Consider the following 12,990-nt stretch of genomic DNA (forward strand, 5'->3'; position numbering starts at 1 on the left):
CTTCACTGACTCAACTAAAATCAATCAACCATGAGTAAGACAGACCAGGTATTTTGGCACTGGATCCCATCGATATGAACCATGTTTCTGTTGATATCTAGATAGTGACCCCCAATACCTGGACACAGGATTTTTCTGTAAGGTCATTATTGGTTGTGTTTTATTCTTTTTTTTAGAGGTTTTGCTTATTTCTTATTGTTTAAGGAAATAGAAGTTATATTTTAAAAGTTTTCATTCTTCTGTGATATGCTATTTTCTTACCCTTAAATTGTATATCTACTGGTCGCAGTGATAGTATATATCAAGGGTGGCCAAACTGCAGCTCTCGAGCCGCATGTGGCTCTTTGCCGCTTCAAGTGCGGCTCTCCCGGTGGAGATGGGAAGCAGCTGCGCAGCCTAATAGAGAACATGGCATGCGCCGCTCTCAGCGCGTACCATGTTCTCTTCACTAGCACAATGGAGAAGGAGGGAGTCCCTCCCTCTCCGCTGTGATGCGGCTGCCGCTGCCACCAATGGGGAGATAGCAGGGAGGAGAAGGGGAGCAGCTGTGGCCACTGCACCACCAATGAATGTAATTAATTCAAGTATAGGAGGCAGCGGGTGCCGGCGGCGGTATCACATACCCAGCCTCAAAAACAGGGCATGCGATCCGCCGAACTTTGGAAATTAACAGCACCTGAGGGGTTAATTGCCGCTGTTCGGCGGATCGCATGCCCTGTTATTGAGGCCGGGTATGTGATACCGCCGCCGGCACCTGCTGCCTCCTATACTTAAATTAATCTGTTAATTACATTCATTGGTGGCGCAGTGCGCCCCCCCCCCAGTATTATAGATTCTAACCATTGGTGGCGCAGTTCCCCCCGCCAAGTATTAGTATCATTGGTGGCAGTGGCCACAGGGTCCCCTCCCCCCTCTTCATTGGTGGCAGTTCCGATCAGAGCCCCAGCAGTCTAATCCTGGGGCTCCGATCTGTTACCATGGCAGCCAGGATGCTACTGAAGCCCTGGCTGCCATGGTACGCTCCCTGCTGCTGTATGCACTATGCACAGGGCAGCAGGGAGAGTGTGAAGTCCAATGCGCCGCACAGACCTTTCACTTACCAGTAGGAGGAGCGCCCGGCCGGTCACAGACATCGCAGCTCGCAGGTAAGTATAATGCTTCTAAAAATTGCTAAGTAACCATGGCAACCAGGACTGCAGTAGCATCCTGGTTGCCATGGTTACCGATCGGAGCCCCAGCGATTAAACTGGGACTCCGATCGGTACTCTCCGCTGCCACCAATGATAGGGGGGGGAGATTTTAATTAGGAGGTGGAGGGGGGGGGGGCACACTGGCCACCAATGTGTTAACTACAGGGGAGGGAGGGGGAGCTGGCCGCACTGGCCACCAATGTGTTAACTACAGGGGAGGGAGGGGGGGCGGCCGCACTGGCCACCAATGAGTTAAATACAGGGGGGGAGGGGGGGTCTGCCCCCTTCTGCCTGGCAGCACCTGCCAGGCATCAGGCGGCAGTCATGTACACAGTTCTTTTATCATATTCTAACCTGAAGCGTCCCCATCACCATGGGAACGCCTCTGTGTTAGAATATACTGTCGGATCTGAGTTTCACGATCTAACTCAAATCCGATGGTATATTCTAACATAGAGGGACGCTTCGAGTTAAAATATACCATCGGATTGGAGAAAACTTTGATCCGATGGTATAAAAGGGACTCCTGACTTTACATTGAAAGTCAATGGGGGACGGATCCGTTTGCAATTGCACCATATTGTGTCAACGTCAAACAGATCCGTCCCCATTGACTTGCATTGTAATTCAGGACGGATCCGTTTGGCTCCGCACGGCCAGGCGGACACCAAAACGACATTTTTTTCATGTCCGTGGATCCTCCAAAAATCAAGGAAGACCCACGGACGAAAAAACGGTCACGGATCACGGACCTATGGACCCCGTTTTTGCGGACCTTAAAAAAAAACGGTCGTGTGCATGAGGCCTTAGAGGGGTTGTCCAGTAGGAATACATTTTTATGAAAGGACTCAGAGTGGGTTTAAAATATAAAAGAATCACTACTCACCTAATCTCCCGCTGCTCCTTTCTTGATGCTTACCTAGTTGCCCCAGGTCTGCTCCTCCTGGTCGTGTCTTGACACACAGGAAATGGCAGGAGATGACTGATTCAGACAAATCACTAGCTGAGGACACCACTGCGGCCAGTGATTGGTTGAACAGCCTTCTCCTGGTATTTTCTGTGTGCTTAAACGGGACCAGGACGTGGAAACCAGCAGGTACCCAGAGACAAGAGGTCAGTGAGGAGAGTATTGCTTACCCTCAAGGTTCTGTTCAGGGATTGTGTATGGGGGACTGGTGCTTATATAAAAAATCCCCAGATATGGGTAGAGGTGGGTGGGAATTATTGGGACTCTAGAGATGTGACTCCATTGCTGCATCTCCTCAGAATAATTAAATGGATAAAATGTAAAACTGAGAGAAGCATTTTCCAAAAGTGTAATCTAATTGTGTCTCTGTGTCTATGATGAGAGGAGCGCTTTATTAGTGGATTGATATTGTCAAACACATCGTATATGGATGGCTCACAGCACACAAGATCATTTGCAGTGAAAGGCCTTATATATTGGATTTATATGCTTTCTTTAAAAAAAGAAATTCAGTGTGAGAGATCTCATTAGCCTTATGCTTTTAGAACAAGATAATACCCTTTATGACTGGCTCCATCAAAGCTGGTGTTTTATTTTACTGTAGCTTTTTTTTATTATGATATTGTATGGCAGATAAGTCATTATGAGGGACAGTTCTGGTATAAAAAAAAAAGCTTTATTCCGCGGGAATCTTTGTTAAAGCAGCTTCTTCTCTTTTGTGGCCTGATTTATTGGACATTTCTATGACTAACAGGATAATTGGGAGGTAGGTAGGTTGTTGCCAGACTTTCTAGTGAGATGTTCTTTGAGGAATAATATAGCATAGCTGCTGTTACCACAGTAGATATGGAACCACTGTGACAACCAACAGATTTTACTTAGGGCTAAACCTAATGGCGTTATCTTGGTCGTTCCTTGGTATTCACCCTTTAACCACTATACAGGGATCTGGACTTCATTGTAGGGAGAGCACCAGGCTGCTACCATTTGGAGTCATCTCTGTGTGGTTGGCTCCTGACCAACTGGGGTCAAGAAACACCAGTGCATAGCAACAAAGAGATAGGCACAACTCATAGTCAGTAATAGAGTCAGGGTGGGCAGATTTTTTAAATGTGAAACAGAACCAAGGTCAGGGAAGGCAGCACATGGTCAGTATGGTAAATCAGACACAGATCAGGTCAGGCAGTTAAGGGTCAGAAGCAGGAATCAGGGAGAGGTCGGTATACGGGCAGACCACAAAACTGCACTTTTGCAAGGGACTTGCAAGCTAAGGGCCTTATTGCTCAGGCACCTGGAGAAGATGCAGAAAATATCCACAGGTTGCATTGGCTCGTGAAGAACAAGAACATTTGCACCCTATCCTTTTAAAGAGCCTGAGGGAGCATCCATGCCTTACGGGCAATAGAGGAGGCCCCTGGCTGGTGAGCAGGCAGCAGCCTGTTAAAAGAAGACAGATTGGCCCCGGCAGCTGGGCCCATCCAGGTGGGTAGCAGCAGGAAGCGGATCCAGTTCACTGGGTAATTGGAGTGGGCGGTGGCAGTCAGTAGCCACCGCTGGAACAACTGCCAAAAGTCCTAAATTTGCAGTCCTGAATATTTAAAGGCAGTTACGGCAAATTTAAGCCACCCTGGACCAAAAATGAGGAGGGCTTGGATTTGTCATCTTTCTGGAGTGGGGCTTAAATTTCCTGAATTTGCCAACTGCAATGGTGGTAATTATGATCTAGCCACTTGTGAGTATTCACTAGTGATTTTAGCGGGCCTGACTCTCACATATTTCCTGACAGCTGAAATCCACTGTACTACAGAGCTGGGTAAACAGGAGGACACATGCTTGAAGACGGCACTATTGGTTTAGCTGTTATGGGAACACTAGCAGTGGCGTAGCGTGGGTTCCAGCACCCGGGGTAAGCCAAGTATTGCGCCCCCCCCCCACCTGTGTCCACGCCCCTTTTTACAGATAATGCAGTAGATATCACTTGCAGTCCTATGTAACACCACAGATTACACAGTGATAACTCTGAGTACAGATAATGTAGTAGATGGGTGTGAGCCCCCAGAATTCAGAACACGCACAGTGTGACCTGAAGTCTGGGGCCAGGCTGCTACAGTATGGGCCAAATTCTATATCCACCGTCCCATCACTACAGAACATACAGGGTAATACAGCGCCCCCTACGTCTTACATCCAGTGACGTCTCCTTTGATGTAGATGTTCTCTTTCCTCATCTACACCTTTCAGACCTTCAGACCAGACCACCATTTTCAGCCATGTCTCGTCACTGCAGTTTGACCAAAAAAATCTTAGTTTACTACTTTTCCATCTTCCTCCCATCTTCTGGACAAATCATCCTACCATTCCCCAATACTATACTGCAGAAACAGATAAACCCCCTGATAATACTAATACCATGCGGATAGTGCCCTTCAATAATTATTGGAACACACTGCCCTAAAATAACTGCACCCAGCAAATAGTGTCCCTGACACTAATGTAAACATAACGTCCCCCAAAAATAATCGTGGTTAGGCTACTTTCACACTTGCGTTCAGAGCGGGTCCGTCTGGTGTCTGCACAGACGGATCCGCTCCTATAATGCAGACGTTTGGATCCATTCAGAACGGATCCGTCTGCATTATAGTTTAGAGAACATTCTAAGTGTGAAAGTTGTTCAGACGGATCTGTCCAGACTTTACATTGAAAGTCAATGGGGGACTGATCCGTTTGAAAATTGAGCCATATTGTGTCAACTTCAAATGGATCCGTCCCCATTGACTTACATTGTAAGTCTGGACCGATCCGTTTGCCTTCGCACGGCCAGGCGGACACCCGAACGCTGCAAGCAGCGTTCGGGTGTCCGCCTGCTGAGCGGAGCGGAGGCTGAACGCTGCCAGACTGATGCATTCTGAGCGGATCCGCATCCACTCAGAATGCATTGGGGCAGTATGGATGCGTTCGGGGCCGCTTGTGAGAGCCTTCAAACGGAGCTCACAAGCGGAGCCCCGAACGCTAGTGTGAAAGTAGCCTAAGCTGATACTGTGCCAAGGTGCCCCCACAGTAATAGTGCTCCCAAAAGTCCCACCAATAGGAATAATTCTCTGTTAGAGCACACATGGTAGTAATAGTGCTCCTACAGTTCCCCCAACATGTCCCCACTGTGCCCCAGTAGTAATAAAGCCCACCATAATGCCCCCAGTAGTAATAATTCACCTTATAATGTGACAGTACAAAAAATGCTTCCTTATAATGTGTGCCAGAGCAAAAATACCCCTTTTAATGCCCCCAGTTGAGCTAATGTCCCTATAGTGCCCTCATAATGTGCCCGTATAAAACACCCCTATATAGTGCCCCCAGTAAATTCCCCCATAGTGCTCCTCTCCCCCTTCCTCCTAGTGCCCCCCATAATGTACCAGTATAAAATGCCTCATATATAGTTCCCCAGTAGATGCCCTCAGTGTCCCCCATAAATTGCAAGTATAAAATACCCCTTCTTAGTGTCCCCCGTAGATGACCCCATAGTACTCCTTTCCCCCCTTCCCCATAGTGCCCATCATAATGTGCCTGAGTATAAAGTGCCCCTATACAGAGTCCCCCATAAAAAATACCCCTTCTTTGTGGCCTCAGTAGAAGCCCCTATAATGTTCCTCTCCCCCTTCCCCCATAGTGCCCCCCATATAAAATACCCCTTCTTTGTGGCCTCAGTAGATGCCACCATAGTGCCACCCAATAATGTACCAGTAAAAAGTTCCCCCATAGTGCCCCCCAATAATGTGCCAGTAAGAAGTGCCCCCATAGATGCCCCCACAGTGCCCCCCAAAAATGTGCCAATAAGAAATGCCCCATAGATGCCCCCCAATAATGTGCCAGTAAGAAGTGCCCCCTATAGATGCCCCCCAATCATGTGCCAGTAAGAAGTGCCCCCCTATAGATGTCCCCCCAATCATGTGCCAGTAACAAGTGCCCCCCCCCCCCAATCATGTGGACACGTAAGGGAGAAAAAAATGGAAAAGGGAAGAGGAAGACCCAAAAACCAGGGGTGCCAAAGGTGATGAGACTATATATAGAGGAAAGAGAAAAGACAGGGTGTGTCAGGTGTTGAAGAAGGCAGCTGTAGATAGTGTTAGCGACAGCTACACACTTGGTGATCAAATGAGTACTTGTGACTGGGTAGTCTGAAAAATGCGTAACAAATGGTGCCTATCGACTGGCCCAAAAGGAGAAAACAGCGCCACTCATACGTATGAGTGGCTCTGTTTTCTCCTTTTAGGCCAGTCGATAGGCGCCATTTGTTACGCCTTTTTCTGACTACCCAGTCAAAAGTACTCATTTGACTCCCAATCATATGCCAGTAACAAGTGCCTCCATAGCGCTCCTGTCCGTATTGTACCATATAAAAAAAATAAACACTTACACTTAACTCCATCAGGCTGGCAGTGATGTGATGTAGGCCTCTTCCAGCCTGTGTCCTGCGCTGTACAGCTCAGGCGGCACAATGACGTCATTGCGCCACCTCACCGGCCTCTGATAGGCTTCAGGCCTAGTGGGTACGGGTTAAGAAAGCTGTTCATCATTGACTCTAGACTCAAGCTGCTGCTGATGGAGCTGGTACTGCTCCTACACCCCTATCCTGCCACAGCAGCCATGGCAGTGGAACGAGAGCGCAGAGGGCCCTCCAGTCAGACCTGGGAGAGGATGGACTATGGCGCAGATAGGCAGTGGCTAACTGACATACATAGGATGTCTCTATAGTAGTTCAGTTTGTCCTCCCTCTCGCGGGTGTAAAAAAAGGCCCCCCATTTTGGACCGGTAGCGAGGGTCCTAGAAGGTGGAGAGCCAGAAGTCATCCCTCTGCCGAATGGTGACAATTCGGCTGTCACTACCCAAGCAAGTGAGCATGCAGTGGGCCATTTGCACAAGTGACTTGGAGGGACTGCCTGTATCTCTACTGCATACTGCCATGGTGAGCCTGGGTCATCTGCCTCGTATTCATCATCTCCCTCCTGGTCCTCCGGCTGCTCCTACTTCTCCTCTCCTGTCACCTGTGTAGAAAAACCACCCATTTCGCTACACATTGCTTGTGCTCCAATGCCCTCCTCCTCCTCCAGTTCAGCCCCCACAGGGCTCATGTGGCCGTGAGATGTAGGCGCCACATCTCCAGTCCCCAGACCAGCCAGATTTACCAGCATCTGTTCCAGGATATGAAGCAGTGGAATGACGTTGTTCATCCCATAGTCCTGGCGACTGACAAATAACGTGGCATCCTGAAAGGGCCTGAACAAACGGCAGGTGTCACGCATGAGCTGGCACTGGCTGACATCAAAGTTACACAGGAGAGTACTCCTGTCCGCTTGGATCACCAAGAAATCGTTTATGGCCTTTCTCTGTTCGTATAGTCGGTCCAACATATGGAGGGTGGAATTCCAACGGGTGAAAACGTTGCATATCAGCCTATGTTTGGGGACACCGTTCTGCCGCTGAAGCTCAAGAAGGGTGTGCTTGGCAGTGTACGAGTGGCTGAAGTGCATGCAAAGTTTGCTGGCCATTTTTAGGATGTCTTGCAGATGGGTAGAAGACTTCAGGAACCGCTTGACAACAAGATTGAACATGTGTGTCATGCAGGGCTCATGGCTCAGCCCTACTTGACATAGCACCAACACCATGTTCTTCCCATTGTCGGTCACCATGGTTCTGATTTTGAGTTGTCGAGGAGAAAGCCAAGATTAAATTTCTTGATGAAGGACGCAGAGCAGTTCCTCCCCTGTGTGACTCCATTCGCCCAGGCAAACGAGGTGTAGAACTACGTGACACCGGGGGTTGCCCTGCACATGTGGTATGCTGGACGAGCACTGTGCATTGACCCTGCAGTGGAAGCTCAGAAAATAGTGGTGGGTGAGGAGGCAGTGGTGGACATTGTCGCAGGACCAACGGCGTTAGAACGTGAAGGCGGAAGCGGCGTCACCTGTCAAAGTTGCTGGTTTGGCTGGGCAGGAACCACATTTACCCAGTGGGCCGTAAAGGACATACTGTATATTGGTCTTGACCGTAGTTACCGCTCCACACGTCGGCACTGCCGTGCACTTTGCCAGACACCGACAGGCTTAAGGACTGGCCCACCTTCTGTTCATCATATTTGTGCAGGGCTGGTACTGCCTTTTTGGCAAAGAAATGACGGCTTGGGACTCTCCACCTCGGCTCGGCACAAAAAACTGCCACATTGCTGAGTAGGTGATTTTACCCCCAACACTCTGCACTGACTGACTGCTACCACCGCTGCCTCTGTGAACCCCTGCACCACTACTTTCCGGGCAGGTAGGCTCCTTCAAAGAGGGAGGTCTACCCCGGGCACGTTTGGCTCCCGACCTTCCACTGCTGCCACCCTGCTGACTCCTGGCCACTCTACCGACTTGCTGGCTCTGCCGCTGCCTCACGCGCAAGCTGCCACCCTCTTCTACCGACTTTGCCACCCGGCTCCCAATTGCGATCGGCTACATCATCATCGAGTACTGTCTGCACGTCACTGATGTCCTCCTCAATTATCTCTGAGCCAGGAGCCTGACGACTCGCAGGACCATCTCCCACGCCACTCTCCTCATCACTACTTGCCCACCTACCGGTGGAAGCGGCGGATGTCTCCTCCACATTTTGGCTAGGCAGTAGCTGCTGACTGTCCTCTAGTAGCTCGCCCTCACTGTATAGTGGATCTGAGCCCACAGCATATAATACTTCTCTGGCTGAAGGAATACAAAAGGACAGAGGCAGGTTGAGAACAGATGAGGGCACAGGGCCTGCTCCCGGGCCATGCCAACTAAGGGTTGTGTCTGACGAACCCACTGACTCTATGCTGGGGGTGTCTGATGTCACTTGGGACAAAGTGGATGACCAAGTCAACCATTCAAGAACCGGTGGGTTGCTGGTCAAGACACGACCGCTAGAGGACACCGGGAGCTCAGGCTTCTGGAAGTGACCCCTGCTGCCATGCCCCCTTACTCTGCTGCGACCTCTGCCTGCGCCAGAAACATTTAGGCCTCTGCCTAAAAGGAAATTAATACACCCCAAAAAAGACTGTATTTTTGTCACTTCACCACACAATGGCAAATAATACTTTTTTTGCTATTAATACACGCCAAAAAAAAAGGCTTTAGAACATATAACTGCACCGCTGAACGGCAAATAGTACTTTTTTTTGCCACTAATAAACGACAACAAAGGCTTTAGAGCATATTACTACACCGCTGAACAGCAAATAATACTTTTTTTTTGCCACTAATACATGCCAAAAAGTGCTGTGATTTTCTCACTTCACCACACAATGGCTAATAAGTCCTTTTTCCCACTATTTCAGCTTTAGAACATATAGCTGCACCGATGAACGGAAAATAATACTTTTTTTGCCACTAATACACACCAAAAAGGGCTGTAATTTTCTCACTTCACCACACCTCTTTTTCCCCACTTATGCATGCCAAAAAAGACTTTAAAACATAGAAATGCACTGCTGAATGGCAAATAATACTTTTTTTGCCACTAATACACAACAAAAAAGGCTTTAGAACATATAACTGCACCACACAAGTGCTAATAAGAAGTAGAAATATTTCCTAGTAATACACCCTGTTAATGGCTGTATCACACAGCACTAGCACACCAATAAAGAGAACGGTTTGCTGGAATTACAGAGGTATCATCCATTGCAAATTTGAGCAGTATAATAGCAATTTGGATCCGCAGTCAGTGCATCAAGGTGTTATAGGATTGCTCCTATTACCCAGGCTGTAAACTCCCCTACTGAACCTTGTTCTGCTTTAATACTGTGTCAGTTCCTCCCTATCCTTTCCCTACACTTCTAATTCTCTTTCCCTGAACTTCTATCCAGCAAAATAAAAGTTTTCAAGTCTTTCCTAGCACTGTCCCTAGCGCCTGCTGACGTCTCTCCTTGCACTAAGTACAATGGAAAATGGCTGAATCCAAGATGGCTGAGGCTATTTATAGGGCTGTGACATCACAGGGCTGGCTGGCTGCTGATTGGCTGCATGCATGGCATTGTGGGTGATCCCTCGTTCCCAGAGTTCTTTGCTGCATGTCCTAACATGTGCAGCAGCCATTTTAGGAAAAAATGCGATTCGTTACCAGCGTGAGAAAATTCAGATTTGGTGCAAATTGAATTTTTCCTGAAATTCAGATCGAATTCCACTTTGTCAACTTTGATTCACTCATCTCTAGTGATTACTTTCTAGTAGTATACAGTACGCTGGTAGGTACCATATTCTCTAGGTCTTATTTAGTCAGCAATCAATTTTACTTCGAAGATTTGCTTTTTCTTTTAAGCTTTTCTTAAACAACACTGTGTTCTGGCCATCTCAGGACATAAAGCTACAGCTGCTGCAGAACTTCTTTATGAAAAGGATGAGGTGTGTCATATAAATTGCTTAATGGAAGTTTTGCAGGTGAGGTTTGTACTATAAGGATTACTGTACTCCCCTATTATAAAATGAAAGTCATATACCCCGAAATGGTACCAATGAAAACCCACAATACAAGCTCTGTGGGTGGAAAAAGAAAAAAGTTAGTTTCAGAATAGGGTGACACAAAAAAAAAATTTTGGTTTGTGTTTTTATAATGAAAAAGTAGTAAAGCATAAAAAATATATTAATTTTAATTGTTAATCACACTGCTCAGAGATAAAGCTAACATCTCAGTTACTCTGCATGTGAACGCTAGAACAACAAAACCCCTAAAACGAGACCCACAAAATAGAAGAAAATTAACTTAAAGGAGTTATCCAACAGTAGAAATACCTCCCTACAATGCCCAGGCCCCTCCTATACATGTTACTTACCTGGTCCCCGGATCCGTGTCCCTCTGGATCACTGCACCGCTACCACTGCATCTCCCCATCTCCCCGTGGATCAAAGTATCCAGTCATGGGGGAAAGCAGCTAATAGCCGGCCTCAACGGTGAGCAGCCTCACTAGTATTGCGGGTGATGCTAAGGAGACTGGTCACCGTTGCGGCCTGCTATTGGCTCCCCCCGTCACTGGATGTTTTGCTCCACGCAATGTGGAGATGTAGCAGTAGCGGTCTTGTAGCTTTCCAGGGGATGCAGGTGCCTGGAGACCGAGTAAGTAATGTCTAAAAAAGGGGCATTGTGGGGGGAGTATTTCTACTATTGGATAACCCCTTTAAATAGTGGCATTAAAAATAATCCCTCCTATAGCTGTATTGAGGGGGAAAAAAGTTATGGCTCTTGCAATGCGAGGATGAAAAATTGGCCCACAATAGGCAGGTTGTTAAGGGGTTAATACTGTATAAACTTGCCTTTAAAGAGGACCTTTTTTCTTTCAGGTAACTTATGACATTTTCTGTAAGATGAATGAGATGGTTATTATATCTGCTCTGATATTTAAGACACCTAAATATTTGCTCTGTTGCTGTTTGGTGTGGCTGAAGATACCTTCAGCTATAAATGCTAAAATTGTTACCTTTAACCTCAGCTTTGAGGCACAAGATAGAGGTTACCTACAGTAAATGATCAGGGGCTTGAAACAATGGGTCTGTGTCTGTCAGTATCTCAACATGATTAATTATCAGCGTTCGCCTGTATATGAACTATATAAGGGCAGGTTACACACAGGAGACAAATACTAATAATAGAGAACATGATGTCTTCTTCATAGGTTCAGAGGCTTTCATTGGCATTTCATGTATTGCAAAAGCTTGAATTAATGATACCACTAGGGGTCAAATATGGAACAATCACCAGGACATCACTGATAAGCCAGGCACAGTGTCTTGTAGGACTAGCTTAGCTGAATGCAATAATACATTTCACTTTTCACTATGGAAGATGTCCATAAACTACAAGCTGACTTGGACACTCTGAGTGATTGGCCATCAACTTGGCAAATGAAGTTCAATGTGGATAAATGTAAAGTTATGCATCGTGGTAGTAATAATCTACTTTCATCATATGTTCTAGGGGATGTAACACTGGGAGAGTCACTTATAGAGAAGGATTTGGGTGTCTTTGTAGATGGTAGATTAAATAGCAGCATACAATGTCAATCAGCTGCTTCTAAGGCCACCAGGATATTGTCATGCATTAAACGAGGCATGGACTCACGGGGCAGGGATGTAATATTACGACTTTACAAAGCGCTGGTGCGGCCTCATCTGGAATATGCAGTTCAGTTTTGGGCACCAGTCCATAGAAAGGATGCCCTGGAGCTGGAGAGAGTACAAAGGAGAGCAACTAAACTGATAAGGGGCAAGGAGGGTCTTAGTTATGGAAAAAGATTAAAATAATTAAATGTACAGTGATCCCTCAAGATACAATGGCCTCAGGATACAATATTTTCAACATACAATGGTCTTTTCGGCCCATCGTAAGTTAAAGCTAGACTTAACATGCAATGCCTCAGATCCAATCAAGACCACCTCTCTGGTAAAATAGCTGGATTAGTTGCTAGTTATCAGCTATTTATGACTGTGATATGTAAGGACTTGTTTTATCTGTCTTAGTTATCTGCTTATTTGTCTTAAATTTTAATTTTCTCTTATCTTGGATGACATTTTTGGGCTTTGGAACCAATTGCTCAACTTACAATGGTTTCAACATACAATGGTTGTCCAGGAACCAATAAATTTTGTAACTTGAGGGACCACTGTATTTAGTCTTGAGAAGAGACATCTAATTAAACTATACAAATATATAAATGGGCCATACAAAAAAAAATTATAAAAAGCTGTTCCATGTAAAATCCCCTCAAAAGACAAGGGGCACTGCTTCCAACTAGAGAAGAAAAGGTTCAGTCTCCAGAAGTGTCAAAGCTTCTTT

General features: G+C 46.7%; 1 protein-coding gene across 1 annotated transcript in view; it reads left to right on the top strand.

Moving 5' to 3' along the window:
• SLC2A9 (solute carrier family 2 member 9) overlaps positions 1 to 12,990 on the top strand; it is a 447,321-nt gene that overhangs the window by 48,411 nt on the left and 385,920 nt on the right. The window lies entirely within an intron of this gene.

The sequence above is a fragment of the Bufo bufo genome, chromosome 2 (genome assembly GCF_905171765.1).
Source record: "Bufo bufo chromosome 2, aBufBuf1.1, whole genome shotgun sequence".
Taxonomy (NCBI): Eukaryota; Metazoa; Chordata; class Amphibia; order Anura; family Bufonidae; genus Bufo; species Bufo bufo.